Source organism: Protomyctophum parallelum (assembly GCF_964188405.1).
Source record: "Protomyctophum parallelum genome assembly, chromosome: 14".
Classification (NCBI taxonomy): Eukaryota; Metazoa; Chordata; class Actinopteri; order Myctophiformes; family Myctophidae; genus Protomyctophum; species Protomyctophum parallelum.
In genome coordinates this window covers 45,048,110-45,066,457 of record NC_139709.1, presented here as the reverse complement: position 1 = coordinate 45,066,457, position 18,348 = coordinate 45,048,110, and positions in this window count along the sequence as shown.

Genomic DNA, 18,348 nt, shown 5'->3' with positions numbered 1-18,348 from the left:
ACTCTGTCTACCGTGGATTTTTATGAAACAAACACTTTGCAGATAGAAAGAGGATAATTAAAGCTTTTTGTACAGCTGCAATGTTGGTGTGTTAGACATAATTTAATACAATTAGATTTGTTCGGATGTATGGGCGGTCATTGGCAAATTGTGGCTAGTTTCCACCCTGCCATTAACTTATGGAAAGATGAACGCCGTGTGCATATGGTCTATTGAGTATTCAAACATGAGTATTCTGAACATTTTGAGCATCTCAGAACATCTGTAGCTACAACGGTTTAGAAGATAGAGGCATGTTTTAAGCAGCGGTTATTTTTAAAAGGGCGTGGTCATTTTGGGGTATTTCTCCCCGGATAGAGAATTTTTCACAGTTCCTAAGTTGTTCACAGCGGTCATATTAGCCAAGAACAGTTGAGATATTCTCAGCTAAATGAAGTGCATACATATCTTAGCCAGGTTCTGGAGTAAATATACAAATTTCAGTGTGATGTTGTAAATAGTTTTGAGACTTCCAACTTCAGCGTGTGACTTCATTTGAAAAATTCAGTGCTCAAAAACAACAACAACAACAAGAATTTAGGCATTTAGCAGACGCTCTTGATCCAGAGCGACTTACATTAAGCAAAGAAAAGCATGGCATACATCACATATAAATAAAAAGTAGTTATCATGAATCATGTATAAATTAAGAACATAACAGTGGAGTATCTATGTCAACTATACACACTATACTATATTATATATATTATACAATATACATGTGTACTATAAAGTGCTATGACTACATAAAATGCAATTCTAGTGCTGTCTAGGTAACAAGCTATAAGTCTGTCTAAAATACTATCTAAGTCTACATGAAGTGCTATCTAAGGGGCTAGGCTAGGGCAAGTGCTACGGGCCATGGTGGAGTCTGAAGAGGTGGGTTTTCAGACTACGGCAGAAGATTGGGAGTGAGGCTGCAGTTCTGACTGTGATGGGAAGTGCAACAATGAACTGGTTCATTTATAGCTGCAAGGAGCTCGTCATATAATTAGTTCTCTCTATCTACGGCCCACCCACTTCAGAACGTGCCCTTTAGCTGTTCTAACATCATGACAACACAGACTTGTGTGGCTTATTGCTTTTATAAAATGTTATTGGATATGGCAAGATTAAGAAAATTCCAATAACATTTGTTTTAAATAACAACTTCACTACAAGAATAGTTTCCACAAGAAGGCAGTCCCAGCAACTGCCTGCACACAAAGAAGTTGATATAATACATACCAGAATAGTTTTGCCATAAACAAAAAACTATATGAAAAAAAATGTTCGTCGACAGACGAAAACAAAATACAAACTAAGCTACGATGACTAAAACTAAGACTAAATATATTGACAGATTTTGTTAGAACAACTACTAGACTAAAATGTTTGGAAGGGACTAGTAGAACTGGAGTTATTTTATGTTTGGTTGCGCTCAGGTCTTGCATGCCTGTAAAATCAGCCATTACGACACCATCAAGGTCCACAAAAATACATTTTTGTCAACTGTAGATTTAGTCGACTAAAATCTTATGATATTCAGTTGACTACAAACTAACTAAATTCAGATAAAATATGACTAAAACAAAATAACATTTTATTCAAAAGACTATGACTAAACTAAATAAAAATTTGCTGTCAAAATCAACACTGCTATACTAAAAACAGCAGTGCTTTTTCCACCACTGGGTGGTGGGAAAAAAAGCTGGAATAATGTTTGTGTCTGAGTAACGGAAAGGTTCTATTCCACAGTGCTATATATATATATATATCCATTTTGGGTGGGAAAAAAGTTAGCCAATATCCATCAATCTATAGCTCTGCAGAGTAGACAATCCATTCGGTGAAAAAGTTTTACCATTTTGTCAGCTAAGCACTTTAAGTTAGCCTAAGAAAAAGTGTAGTTATTTGAATCTTTATCAGACTTTTGTGCTATCAATCATTTCCTAAGAGTAGGTGTCACCCCATCGCACACGCGCACGCACTCGCACGAATGCACGCACAGAAGCACACAGCCTCCTCTGGCAGCCTAGTTCTAGTGCCACATGGATGGTCACAATGGTTAAATATGACAGAGGATTCATATCCTCATACCCATACCCATATTTCAATCTGTTAATACAATTTCCAATGAATCATGTACTGTTGTAACCTATATTGTGTGTGTGTGTCTGTCTGTCTATCTATCTACTGTATACTCTATGTATGTCCCCAGTGATGAATGTATCATGTAATGTATGCATTCCTTCCAGCACTGCTTCACAATCATACGCAGTATACTGTAGTTATACCTTGCTGCTGCTCCACCAGTATAACCACAACATTTACTGTTAGTCACTACTGTATTCTATTTCTACTGCTAAACCACGTGAACAGCTTAGAAACTGACCTGAAGCATAATGAAATCCCACCCATGCTTTCTCCTGCTGACTCAGCCAAACTTTCCAAACAGAAAATTGGCAGCCGTCAGTTTCACCGTAAATGCCTCCAATCTGCCATAGAGGCATGCGTGTGTCACTAGAAATGCCTCCAATCTGCCATGGAGGAGTGTGCCCAAAACATAACGTTAAGCACCGTGGTGGGTGTCGAGCTGACATACACTGGAAGGAAGAAATTGAATTCAGTTGTAATGCGAGAGTGAGGGACGTCAGCTGACAGTCATCGTGATGGAAGATAATAATAGCAGCCAGCCAGTCATGACATTATGACTACATAATAGATGTACTGAATTCATTGGGTCTGCCCTACACATGTCGACTCCAGCGAGAGCCGCTGACAAGTTGTCCTCCAATGTCTATTATTTTCTTTCGCTAACAGTTGTAAGTAAATTGCTGAGGTTAACACCATTAATTGTCTTGACGTAAACTTGGCCAATACTCATCAGTCTTGACCACTGTGGCGATGTTCAGCAATTAGCCTACAATTAGTGTGGCGTTTCCAAAGACAGATTATTAACAGTTGTGCTAAAAACGTTAATGATTATACAAACTCAACTCAAACTATTGATAGGGCACATTTACGACGACCGACATCGAACCAAAGTGCTGCTGTATCTTTATAACATATGAGTAATTCTTTCATTGTTTGCTCATATTCAGCTGGTCATTATGGTCAGAGACAGCTATCTCATCATTTCTAAATCTACAAAACAAGAGAAGACGCATTTTGTGTGTGAATGTCAAAGCCATAAAAATGTCACAGCTGCCTAGATCATTTATTCCCAAAAATGTGTTAATAGCATCACAATACAGTATAAATGGTGGTGAACTGAACAACATTAAGCATGAAGACATGAAAAGATTAGCATACTCAGGCATTTATTACTACATTTTCAGGTGAAAAAAACCACAGTTGGTAAACTCAGGTAAGTCTTTTGGTTAAAGTTCAACATAAATTCTTCCCTATCGGGGCGAAGTCACTGAATGTCTAACTTATTTCTTTCTTCCACATGCATGGCAGGTGATTTCCAGGACTCTGTTAAGTATTTTCTCTTCACAGGTGACCAGGTACAGTATTCTCTCCGTACAGGTGACCAGGTATAGTATTCTCTCCCCTACAGGTGACCAGGTATAGTATTCTCTCCCTACAGTTGACCAGGTATAGTATTCTCTTCCCTACAGGTGACCAGGTATAGTATTCTCTTCCCTACAGGTGACCAGGTATAGTATTCTCTCCCTACAGGTGACCAGGTATAGTATTCTCTTCCTACAGGTGACCAGGTATAGTATTCTCTCCCTACAGGTGACCAGGTATAGTATTCTCTCCCTACAGGTGACCAGGTATAGTATTCTCTCCCTACAGGTGACCAGGTATAGTATTCTCTTCCTACAGGTGACCAGGTATAGTATTCTCTCCCTACAGGTGACCAGGTATAGTATTCTCTCCCTACAGGTGACCAGGTATAGTATTCTCTTCCTACAGGTGACCAGGTATAGTATTCTCTCCCTACAGGTGACCAGGTATAGTATTCTCTCCCTACAGGTGACCAGGTATAGTATTCTCTCCCTACAGGTGACCAGGTATAGTATTCTCTCCCTACAGGTGACCAGGTATAGTATTCTCTTCCTACAGGTGACCAGGTATAGTATTCTCTCCCTACAGGTGACCAGGTATAGTATTCTCTCCCTACAGGTGACCAGGTATAGTATTCTCTTCCTACAGGTGACCAGGTATAGTATTCTCTTCCTACATTTGACCAGGTATAGTATTCTCTCCCTACAGGTGACCAGGTATAGTATTCTCTCCCTACAGGTGACCAGGTATAGTATTCTCTTCCTTACAGGTGACCAGGTATAGTATTCTCTTCCCTACAGGTGACCAGGTATAGTATTGTCTTCCCTACAGGTGACCAGGTATAGTATTCTCTTCCTTACAGGTGACCAGGTACAGTATTCTCCTCCCTACAGGTGACCAGGTACAGTATTCTCCTCCCTACAGGTGACCAGGTACAGTATTCTCTTCCCTACAGGTGACCAGGTATAGTATTCTCTTCCTTACAGGTGACCAGGTACAGTATTCTCTTCCCTACAGGTGACCAGGTATAGTATTCTCTTCCCTACAGTTGACCAGGTATAGTATTCTCTTCCTACAGGTGACCAGGTACAGTAATATCTTCCCTACAGGTGACCAGGTACAGTAATATCTTCCCTACAGGTGACCAGGTATAGTATTCTCTTCCTACAGGTGACCAGGTATAGTATTCTCTTCCTACAGGTGACCAGGTATAGTATTCTCTTCCCTACAGGTGACCAGGTATAGTATTCTCTTACAGGTGACCAGGTATAGTATTTTCTTCCCTACAGGTGACCAGGTATAGTATTCTCTTCCTACAGGTGACCAGGTATAGTATTCTCTTACAGGTGACCAGGTATAGTATTCTCTTACAGGTGACCAGGTATAGTATTCTCTTCCCTACAGGTGACCAGGTATGGTATTCTCTTCCTTACAGATACACTGGGTGTTGCCAGGTTTGTGCACGCATCCGCCTGGGTAATGGCAGACAGCTGGGCGAGCGCTGGCGCTTTGGCATGGGTGGGTCAGATGAACATATGGAATGAATTCTGTACTGGCATATATGGACCGTGTCTTGAGTGTACAGAGTTTGATGAGGTCAGATCAACATATGGAATGTCAGAACAGGTCAGCTCCATATAGGCCTATATGCAGATCCATATATGCAGCCTTGTGAAGTTGTGACATGCCACGAGGCGTAATGGACTGACGGCCATATATGGTGGGCCGGTGGCGTAACACACGGATCAACGGAACGACAGACAGGTTTTGCAGGTTTTCAATACAATATACAGACCAACAATATACAAAAGGGAATTGCCTGTGTAGCGAAATAAACAAAGTTGGACACAAACTTATAAAGAATGTTGTATGCAAAGGAGGATGCTGAAAGACCTAGCAGTGATGCGCTCCCACCCCCCCCCCCCCCCCCACCCCCCCCAAACAAGTGCACACACGCACACACACACACACACACACACACACACACGCGCGAAGCATTTTTCCAGGTGAGTTAATGCCGCGAGAGATAATAGGCTGTCACCGTTCCCCATCACAGACAGCGAGGCAACTGGCCAGCAGTGATAGCTGGCCAACAACTCACAGAAAGAGAGACGGATAGGAGGGGGGGGGGGGGGCACATGAGAGACACAGCAACATCCTGGCACATGTTCAGAGAAACTCAGTGAGGATGTGCTCAACACACCTTGGTTTCACGCAGCGTTAACGAACAGCAGAGCCGTTAATCGTTTCACTTCCAAAAAAGGGGTTTTGAGTTTGTCGTAAGTGGGAGCCTGAGAGGAGCGAGGAGGATGGTGTATTTTAGACATGCTTGGTGATTCCTATAATTACTGAGCTTACCACACAAACCTCTGCCTGTTGTAGCCGAGGGTTCTAAGCCAGCTCTCCACTGTACCGTCAAATAGAACTAAATTACTAAATGACCGCTTTTGTATTTCACCCATAATAAAATAGTGAACACATTAAAAGTAATTAAAAGATGTATGAATCATGAAGGCAACGGTTAAAGTTCCCACTGCTCAGCTTGTACATTGGCTATTTTAAGAGAGCGACACTATAGTCACAACACATTGTGAGCTTGCCTTGTATATTCCGACTCTTTTCAGTGATTGACGCCATAGTACGATGGAGCATACATCTAGCTAACGATGCCAAGAGACATGTCATCATTCCTATGATGTACTATTGATTGATTGAAATTTTTATTTCACAGTATGCAGAATGGGTACATTTCAAACGAAAGTACAGGTCAATACTAGAATAATGGAACATTTAATGACGTACACATACTGTATGCACTTCTATGGAAAAAAGAAAGAAAATCATCATACAGTTAAAAAGGGAAGAAAGGGAAAAAACATATACAGGTGGTTTGTTGAACTCCCTCTGGTGTTACTACAGAGTAACTATATGAGATCTATGGAACTATCTATGCAACTATGCAACATCTATGGATCTCAAACAGTTGTAAATCATACAGGATGGAGGAATAAGTAAGCCATGCCGAGCCATGAGGAAAGTTGGAAGTAATTAATAAAGACTGGATTTGAGTGTTGCAGGCTTCATCGTCCATATAACATTCATGCACTCCTACATGAGAGCATGTGTTAACAGGCACTGGCGCGCGCACGCACCATCTTTCACTTTTTGTTTTACAAAAATTCTTGAGTTGGGAGTATATACACTTAATGTGCATTCTCCTTTCACCAGCACAACACACTTACTGTATGCACTCTTTCCATCTCTCACACACACACACACACATGCCCCCCCCCCAGCTTACAGTACTGCAGAGGCTAATAAAGGCTTTCTGGTTAATTATCCATGTTGCGCATTACACGGCCGCGCAGGTCAGCCCCTGACACGTGTAATTTACCTGACGTGGGTGAATGTGCCGGGAGTCCAGGACCAGTGCTTTAAAGTGGACACCAACAGCACACAGGGGGCCAGTGGAAAGCAGGTGGCTGTCAGACCCTGGCTGGCTAAACAGGTCCAGATGACAGGAATGACCCCCGGACGGACACAAATTTGTCAGATTAAACCGGTTCGGGATTGTAACACTCATCGATTTAAAGAATTATAAAAAATATATATGTGGATATTCGATTTGAATTAAAATAAGAGATTTTGGGGGGAATTAGCCTACATTTCCCTTTTTTTCTTTCAAATGATTACAAAAATGGCAAAAAAAGAATTGATTTACTAGCTCACACAACCTGTCAAATTGTGAGCTACAGCTACAGTTAGTGCACGACACTGCTGTACGACAAAAGGTATAAATTACAACGCAAGTGATTAATCAGACATTTGTTATTGTTGGTACAGATGTCAAAGACTGCCATGTCACCAGTATGAGATGTAACAATTACAAATACAATGTTGAATGTATTGTTCGCTTCTAAAACTGTTAATAATTCCTACGTGCGGATCACACTATTCAGACATTCTTAGCGATTTAGCTGCAGTTACCCAAAGTGGCTTACAATAAAAGAGCAGTTAAACTGTAGTCTTTAGTCTGAATTTGATCGGCTTATTATAATCTCATACTATGCCTTCCCACAAAATTAAAGGTCTGTGGAATCAATCAACACAATAACATTAATCAGATATAAGCTTAAAATAGGCATCCTGAACACCGAGATCATCCATACTTAAACTACAAAGAAGGGCAGCGGTAAGTCAAATGTTGCCCTGCAATTAAAACCCCCACCCTTACTCAACCTTCACCCTAACTTGTAAAATTTCATCATCTGATAGATTTAACATGCAACGGCTTTGCACCTCAAACCTCCACTCCAACCCTATGGAGACCAACCTCCACGTTTCCTTCGACTTCATCATTCTCTGCATCCAACTGGGACCAGTTTCAAACCTCTTAAAAGGGGCTTCAGGTAATAGAAGCCATCATGTTTAATAACAGCAGCCCACCGGTAACCTGTTAACCATCCAGACAATAAATGATGTATGAGCTAAGTGGCTGTGAGACCATCACCGCAATAAGCTTCTCTGGCACACCACTTCCTTTCTCGTTATTAAATGTTAAATAATAAAAACATCCCTTTTAAGATTAAAATAATGCTGACGTGAAATAGTGTGCCTTAGTCTTTTGTTTTGTTTGTATAATGATGCTTTCTTTTTGTGGCCCCCAATGGGGTCTATCCCATGAGGGTGACTGCTTGGAGTTTACGTATAGGCCGTGTTCAGACACACACACACACACACACACACACTCCTGCGTTGTGCTTTAAGAGTTCTCTTGGCGTGTTTCCATTATTGAACGCCCTCTTTCTTACATATTGTCTGATTGCCGGTTCAATCGGGTGGGAGTTATTGGCATGGGGGGGAACACCAGGGAACCAATGAGTGATAGTTGGTAATTAAATGTTTCCAACCTGGCAGACGAAGGAAGGCAAACGAAGGCCTAATCACCACCTGCACACTAAGACCTTTGGGTGCTTTATTTTTTATTTCTTTAATAATAATAATAATCTTCATTTATAGAGCACCTTTCAGACACAAGTGTAGTTCAAAGTGCTTTACATACAAGTAAAAAGAAATTCACATAAATGCAAAAAATTGAACAAGGGCAAAAACAAAAGTAATAGCTTCAAATCTGGTCAGTAGAATTTGTTGAAATTAAAAGTAAATTTAAGATAAGGAATCAGGAAGGAAACAGAATCAGTTAAAAGCGAGGTCATAGTAATGGTTTTTTAGCCGCCTCTTAAAGTCATCAACTGAGGTTGCCAGTCTGATATGGAGAGGAAGAGAGTTCCACATCCTAGGTACGTAGCTGGCAAAGGCAGCTTCGCCGTGTCTTTAGTTGGAATTTCGATCAGCCGTTCAGTACCGAGTGACCTGAGGGGGCGAGCTGGGACATACTCATGGAGGCAGTCTGACAGATAGGAAGGCGCCAGACCCTTCTTGACTTTAAAAGCAAGTAAAATAACTTTAAAATCTATCCTAAAATGTACAGGGATCCAGTGTAGGGATGCTAGTACTGGGGTAATGTGGTCCCTTTTCTTGGTGTTTGTTACAATTCTGGCTGCTGCGTTTTGGATTAGTTGTAGACGGTCCATGTTTTTTTTTTGGGAAAGCCTGTATAAAGTGTGTTGCAGTGATCTAAACGAGACAATACAAAGGCATGGGTCAGTTTCTTGGCGTCCTCCAATGAGAGGAAAGGTCTGACTCTTGCAATGTTTCTTTCTATTTGGATTCCTAAATCGCAATGAGTGCAAATTTGAGTAGAAAGAATTGTCCAAATAAATGAGCAGTATCACCGTGTATGGAGGAACAGCAGGAAACGACAAACATTACACTACTACGTTTGTACTGTAGTAGCGATGGGTTCATTGCTGTGTTGCCGCTGGAGGGTGCGTTGGGTTTTGTCAACAGGCTGACAGGAGAAGCGGGTCGGGGTGGAGCGGGGTGGGGGATAGCACTGTAGTAGCTATACAGTGCATGTCAGGGAGTTAACAACTGCTGTCTCCAGGGCTGTCAGGCACAACAAAGCACAATGCCCTGGCAATCCAGAACCCCAAGAACCAACACAGGAGGATTCTGACAGAGAGAGAGAAAGGTTTGGTTTTTTGACTTTCTAGCCTTTGGTGTCTTAGCTCTGTGTGTGTGTGTGTGTGTGTGTGTGTGTGTGTGTGTGTGTGTGTGTGTGTGTGTGTGCACGCACATACTTTTTTTGTTCTCCTTTCACTTTTTTGTATTATTATTCCCAAAAAAGATCGACACACAGCAGCAGTGGAATTATTGCATATTGCATATGACAGTGGTAACGACTAGCTCGTATATTGGGATTATATTGCCGTGTGAAGTGTTGGCACCCGTCCGTTAAATATGCATGAATGTTTGAAATGAATTTGGGGGGGGGGGGATTTTTTTACCCTCCCCTCTCTTCATTCCTTTCCAACACTCCCTCGTCTCTACTCATTGTCAAACTACATAATCATATTCCTGTCTATTAAAATTCGGATGAATAATTTAAGCGTGTGACAACGGCGAGGCACTGGAGAGGGGAAGAGGTTGTTGGCAGACATCAGGGTTGGCCTTTGATGAGCACAGCATGCTAAATTGACATTGTCGTGTGGGAATAAAAAAATAAGTTAACGTGAAAACATAAAATAAAAAATATATGAAACAATCCACAGTTGGGAGAGAAAAGAAATTCCCTTTGTGAATTTTTACGCCCGCCCGCACTTCAAAATACAACAGGAAACATATTGCCAGCAGGTGTTAAATATTCAGCAAGGTCACCGCGCGGTCACGCCAGGTGGAAACAATCTGTTGGCACCAACATGTCAATCAGCTGAAGTGGAGTTAAACCAGCGCGCTTTAAAGTACTGTCCGCACACACAGCGTTGATGTGATGTGCCTGTGAACGCATGACATGTGTGGTTTTTTGACGTTATCGCAAAAACAATGACACAAAACACAGAAGAACAGAAGAAAGTATTTCATCAGCAGAAATGTGACAGCTACAAGTGTAAAATGCAGCAAATAAATGCTATTAAGAACAATGACTGTCAAAGAGAGACGTCCCAGGGAATTTTCATGAGATGCCTTAATTTGTGAAATATTTATGAGACGTATTGGTGTTGGTGTGATGTCTATTATACGTATTACGTACATAAATAAATGTTAAACATCCGCCTTCTGTGCCGCAAATACACTGCCGTCACTCGTCTTTCTCACAGGCAAGAAATACAGTTGAATAAATGAAACCTGTAAGATCAATCTTTTATGGAAGAGCTTTCCTTTAACTTTGTATAGGTGTTACACCGTTAACGAACTCAAACTGGCTTCCTGCCTCGTTTGTGGGATTAATGGATGGATGCATCCATTAATCCCACCTGATGCTGCTCAGGGTCTCGCAGGGGACAGGAGCCTATCCCAGCATGCTTCGGGTGGGAGGCTAGGAGACGACCTTGACAGGTGTTAAGGGTCATCACTCACAAGGATCATTTAGATCAGTAGTTGTTCTCACAAAGTTGTTCTGGTCAAGGCCGCAGACCCCCCAACTGAAAAGATTCAGTGCCAAGAACTCCCATGTGTTCAGAACATGTTTAAAAAAAGATTCAAAATGTTACTGTATACAGACACTGTTATTAAACTAAATTTGGATAGTTCACCCAAAAAAAAAGTTTTTTATCGAATACTCGCCCCATGGAGACTATTTTTGTTTTTTGTCATATTTCTAAGCCAATAATTTGAGGATAATAATCGACTAACACTTTTTGCTGGGGAACACCGGCTAGAACCCCCTCCAGGTTCCATGGATGGAACACACAGATTGGCACACGCAGATTAGACACACCAACGGTCGAACATGCGCTGCTCCCGTAGTTGCGGTTAGGGTTAGGTTAGGGTCAGTCGGAACCCACTTTGAGATGTACTGATTTACAGTATATAGTCCACTCAGTCCACCAAAATTCCAGCTCTTTGCACTGAGAAAATAAATTAACTCCACACAGGAAAGGCTGAGGTTTTAACTCTGAACTCTAATGAAGACTAATGACTCCTTATGGCTGAAATATTGTGCCATACAGTTCAAGTGGAAAATGTACTTTCCCTCAGCTTTAACAACTACCCCCCCTGTTATAGAATAAATATGCAGTCTCTCTGGTTAATGCTGCCCGCAACAAACCTTCAGCAGATCCACAATTTCTGCTTTATAGACAGCCAGAGAGAAACATCAGGTAACATGAAACAATCTGTGAACAACCTGAGAAACAAGGTAATCTGAGAGACAAGTAAAGCTACGCCATCAAAATAAACACGAAACTAGACATCCTAATTAAAACCTGGCTAAAAATATTAGACTCTGTGACAGAACCAATTTCCCCCAATTGAGATCTGGGGACCACTTGCCAACCAAGAACCTGAAAATTGGGATACACACCAAAATTAGACTCTACACATCATGATTATCAGAATGAAAAGTCACACCTGTGTGAAGTGAGGGGCGCTCTTATCATCGCACATCATCATGACGTAACATGTCGATTTGCTCAGACACATCCATCTATGCAGTGGCCCATGGTCCATATATGGAGCTGGCCTGTTCTGACTTCAGAACACTCCATATTTGGGCATGCCTGACACAGAACTCCATAAGTCTCTCTGTGTGTGTGTGCGTGTACTGTTGTAATCCACGTAACTCAAGAACAGTTGGCCCCACACACATGTTCCACAGGGCAGTGCCTGGTGTCGAGTCGGTCGGACCCACGGTTGTCCAGAACACAACCGCCCAAAAAGGCCTCTGCCCGGGCACTGTACCCTAGTGATGTAAATTCTCCATTCATTGTCAATGGGAATTTAACAAAAATACTGATTTGCTCGTCTACATACTACATATGACGTAAATTCTCCATTCATTGCCAATGGCATTTAATGTTTGTGTTAGGACAAAGATCTACACTATAGCTGAATATACAAAATGGTGTATTCAAATTGTATAACCACGAAACGAAAGTGACCCGGTCACACTCCATAACAAAGCCCCCTCAGCCAGTTGGTCCTGGGGCTCACAAACACAAGCAGAGCCATCCACCTAGAAACCCAGTGGCATAAACCAAATGATAATAGACAGCAAAAATAAAGCTATCTAACATATTGGAAAGAAGCAACCTAAAAGCAGAGCAAGCTGCTACTTGGTCCTCAGAGACTACACAGTGGCAGGAATACCTGAGCACCCATAACAAAGAAAAACCTTGACTGTGTATACAGACTCAGTCACCACAGGTCTTGCGAAAGAGAATGATGGAGAGCACGCTAATTACTGTTTGAGACGTCAGGAAGCTCCTTAAGAGTTTTGTATCCCATGACGACGTGTCACATTGGCTGTTCGGTTGATATGGGATAGATGGAAGGAGAGAGAGAGAGAGAGAGAGAGAGAGAGAGAGAGAAGATTTAGAGGGAGAAAAATGTCGGATTGATGGAGACAAGGAGAGATTGATTGAGAGACAGAATAAGGGAGAGACAGGCAAATGCCGACAGACAGAGACTGTATTCTTTCTATTAGTGTTGCTGACTTTATCTATCTATCCGACTTAGCTTGGTTTTATACTCATTTGCACAACACCTTGTAACATTGTCCATTTAACTCTAACACTAAGAGAGAAAAGCACACACACAAAATGATAGATTGACAGAGAGAGAGAGAGAGAGAGAGAGAGAGAGAATGGTAGAGTTGTATTGCTTGGAGATGTATCTGTGGGCGGAGGGCAGATCAACCTTAACAAATTCATTCCATTCGTTCTCATCTGTCGTTTCTTCTGGTCACATCAACATTACTGACGCATTTCCACACCAGCCTACATCAACCATGACCGAGACCTTGAACACACACACACACACACACACACACACACACACACACACACACACACACACACACACACACACACACACACACACACACACACACACACACACACACACACACACACACACACACACACACACACACACACACACACGCACACACGCACACACACTTATTTTAATGGCTGTTTCTTCAATTCAAAATAAAGCACAATGGCAGTGCTCACATGCACACACACACACACCCCCCTCTAGCAGTGGTGGAATATTAGCTGATGGCAAGCAGCTCAATACGGCGCCACCTGAACAAGAGAATTCATAGCCAATAATGTTTTGAACTCAATGGCCTTGTGCTCTATCGACCACCTACTTCCATTTAGTCACAATCACTCCAAGTGCTCCTCTGTGCGCGCGCACTGCATGGACATCAAGGTAGCGTGCGTGTGTGTGTGTGCGTGTGAGCCCCGGGGTTATTTGTCAGAAGAGCCATCTGAGTCCAGCTACGTGTCTGTCTGTCCCCCCGCCTGTCTGCAGCTTGTGGTGCCCTCAGGTGGAAGAGGAGTTAGGAGAGGAGAGGAGATCTGTACAGATTAGTGTCATTACTATGCAACTTTCCAAGAGAGACATTGGCTGTCTGTCTGTATGCAGGAGGTGAAGGGGAGGAGGGGACAGTGGGCTCCATCTTGCGCCACCCTTATCCCTTATCCCTAAATGTATTTGCCATTTTTTACTATTTTGAAAAACATTTTTAAAATAGTTCAACTAGCCGATCTACATCGAGACATTGCGAGCTTGCAGATTGGCTATTTGAACAATTTTAAAAGGTTTTTTTAAATAGTAAAAAATGGCAAATTAGTTTAGGGATAAGGGTTAAGGGGTGGCACAGGCTGTAGTCCAGTATGTGTGTGTACGCGGCGTGCATGCATTTGTGCGTGCATACATGCATTCATGTATGCGTAGAGCAGGGGTGCCAAAGTGGCGATCCGTGGGCAATTTGCGGTCCGGAGACGTCCAATGCGGTCCGCAACATGAAAAAAAGTGAATTAACACTACCGCTAAGCGACACCAGTGCTTGCTTCTCTCTACGCCGTAGGGTAAGGGTGTGTTTGCATGGCATGCAAACTCTTGTATGCAAACATGTTTTGTCTGAACAGAGAATGCACTTCCCTAATCTCTCTGCCATTCAGCATCAAGTGAACTAGTCATTAGTAAATATAGAAGACCTGTGAGTTCAAAGGGAATATAAAACCACTAATTCAACTTCAGCTCTGAGGTAGAAATTGTCACATTAAAACTGTTCTGAGTATTTCTTTCCCCTGGCTTTGTTTTTCTTTTAATTTTAAGTAAACGCTGTTTTGCCAATGATCAAGTAGTAGTAGTAGTTTCAACTGCGCTGGTCCTAATTGGCCCCAGAGGTGAGGAGATGTGGAAAGTGGTATGGGTTTGCACACAGACTCAGGGCCCAGCCAGGGGCCCTATCCATTTGAAATGTGGGTTAATGAACAAAAGCCTGGGGATGCACTGGCATGCTGGTGCGACAATTAAGAACAGAGCTGAGTCGAGTCAAAACGTTGGCTGGTATCCAACAACAACAACAAAAAGTGTGTTATTTTAATTAGGCTATGTATAGTAGGGCTGTATGGACTGTTGAAACAACATATTGTTTCAACTTCGACATGGGAATGTACAGTGTCCTTTGTCACATGTGCAATAGTGACAAAGGATGCAATGTACAGTAGCTACAGTAAGGCAAACTGTTCAGTCACATTGTACAAAAACTATTAATAACAATAGGTGTCACGTTAAACCAGGGGTGCCCAAAAGGTAGATCACGATCTACCAGTGGATATAAAAACAATTTTTGGCATCTGCCACTTGAATTAAGTTGACTTGATTGATTGACTGACATAAAAAGTGCCTGTCAGCTCAAACCCATAATGCAATACTTTGTTTTCAAGAGTGTTGCTGCGCACAAATGTCGGTAGATTACAAATGAAATACAAAAAAAACGACCCATTCCATTTCACCCCTTTCCCATTCCAGGTGCATTTGTCTTAAATATAATGCCAGCGCTGCGCTATTCCAAAGACATTTTCAGCAATGGTATTATAATGTTTTCCGTGAGTAGATCTTGTTGAGCTAGTCATTTTGAAAGTAGCCCACATGTCAAAAAATAGTGGGCACCCCTGCGTTAAGCCAACCAGAGTACTAAAAAACTATTGACCGACTAAAATCCTCAGAATCATTGCTAGAGTTATAAACAATTTTCAAAGGGACAAAAAATATCACAATGTTTTTTCCTATTTCGTTCAGCCTTTGTGTAAAGTAAATAGGCTATGGTTTAATGCACTTAAAGGCAATTACAGGCAATTTTAGTTTTTTGTCTGGTATAGGGAAATGTTTCTCCATGAGGTCGTGACTCAATGTGCCACAACTTTCCCCTTCCTAAGCTATTCTCATTCTGTGACCCTTTCAGAATGTCTCATGAGTCATGACCCCACTTTTGCGCCCCACCCCGTCCGTTGACATTGCATGCCATTTCCAGACCCGGTGTAAAACATAAATGCTATAAGCAAAGTCATTTTTATGAAAGGTTAGTTTCTGACCTTAAACCTTTTTAAAGGAAAACTACCTTTGCTTTTGTCTTTGGAAGACTCTTGCGATAGATCACCCCTAGCACTATGATGTGATGCATTGTGAGCTTGTAGATCGTTATATTGAGGTTCTTGTAATAAGCATGTTAAGCAGTTAACAACACCATACAAGTGCTATTAATAATAACCATATAATACCACATAATATTGTTAGATTATAAAATAAGTGATTATAAAAATCCTGTTAACAGACTGTTTCTGTTGTTAATCTGGTTATAGACAGCTTAAGAACATTAATAAAAGTCTCGATAATAGCATTACAACATTTATTAAATCTCACTAACTTACCTATTAGATCAATGTTCAGCCATTACAACGTTTTGTTGTTTTCTTAATATTAAAACATAAATTATTATGCATTCTATAACGGTTAACTATGCACTGTGACTTAACAGTTTGCATATACAGTACCTAGTTTAAAATGGGAACAATGCCTTATTAGGCTTAATAAATCATTAATTATGCACAGTTGAACTACAATGTTTGCATATAGCCTGTATGCCTGTTCTAAAGTGGGAACAAGGCCTTATTAAGCTTAATAAATCCTTATAGGCTCTGCCTGTGCATAACTGTATGGTTTCTGGAGGGTGCTTGATTCCTGTTTGATTGGCTGTAGGCCGTATTGTGAGGTCCCTTTTCGTTCAGTTCCGTTCCCACGGAAGGGGGACTACACAATTCTTTCTCCATAAAAGAGATTTATAGGTAGAAAGTCCAAATAAAAAAGTTCTACTCGTGCCCTCCTGCAGTTTTTTTATAATCCGTGATCGAAGACGGGACTATTTCTTACAAGGCGTAATAATATGTGCAAGGGGAGTGGTGTGGTTTTGGTCACGTGGACCAATCGCGTAGCCGCTTTATTCCCTTGAGTATGCGCGTGACGTCATCGTATGCGGAAGAACATTTTGTTGTCCATAGCAACCTAGCAACTCACTGTTGCGACGCTGTTTTCATTCACTCTAAACTGGGAAAATGGGAAAGAGCCGCTGTGCGATTGACTGTACAAACAGATTAAAAAAGAACTCGGAGCTATCCTTTTACAGACTGCCGAAATGTAAAGAAAAAATAAGTAAATGGATCGCTGCACTTCGCCGATGTAGTCATGTTTCAGGGCTACTGGATTTGCGGGTGCCACTTTCACTTTGTGTCAGGTATGTTGCTTTTTTTGTAAAACCATACGTTCAATGTAAAAGGGCCTTTTCACACAATGTCCCGTTTTAAACGAACCTAACGGAGTTCTCTTCTTGTGGACCAAGAAGTGGATTAACATAGTCCGTTCCCCTGAAAGAGATCTGGTCAGGAGTAATTACTCATCAACATGTTACGTGAGTCCGTGGAAAGACTTGATGTTAATGTTCTTATTGATCAACACACCCTGAAGTTACTGAATGTTAAGTCTCCATGGTTTTCCTCAGAATATCGTATGACACTGATTTATATGACACATTAAGAGTCCACTGATAACCACTACAGTGGTTTAATATCAAACTTTTTTTTGTTTGGACCCACATAACTTTTGATTGTTATTGCACAAATGGACTTACTCTGAGAGTGTACGAATGGAATCAAATGGACCCATAGTGTCAGAGTTACAGACCTGCATGTGTCCATTTGTACACTCAGGCTGTAAGGGTCCATTTGGTTCCATCTCTCAGAGTCACAGACCTGTAAGGTCCATTTGGTTCCACTCTCACAGACCTGTAGGCTTAAGGCCTAAGAAGGGTCCATTTGGGGTCCAATGGGGTCCATTGGTTCCATTTGTACACAGACATGTTACAGACATGCAGGCTAATCCTCTCTAATCCAGTCTGGCATTAGAGTGAGACACTGGCATTGCCAGTGTGTGCCAGTGGTCACCCTTGGCACCCGTGGTTAAAGCTGCCTACCCCTGCTATACACCAACAATGTTGTGAGCTTGTAGATCTGCTATTTTCTGCAAATGTTCCCTCCAGAATAGGGATGCTATTGTTCCAGTGGTTAATGTAAATAAATAATCTCACAATGATTTGGCAGCCCCGTCCCGGATGAGTTTGTTTTGAGGCTGATGTCTGAAACAGGACATATGTGAAAACACCCCATATATGTAAACAAATTAATATCATATTTCTAGTAAATGTTTTTGTTGTTTTTGTTATTTAAGGGGAAAAGAGTGATGATCCTCTACATCCTGACTACGTGCCAAGGTTATTTGGTTTCACCTCCATCACTGATCGAAGTACAGCAGAGGTACAGACTGTTGTTGAAGTCCCAGGCATTGGGGTCCAGACAGAGGAAACACAAAATGACATTGCCTCATTACATGAACAGATTA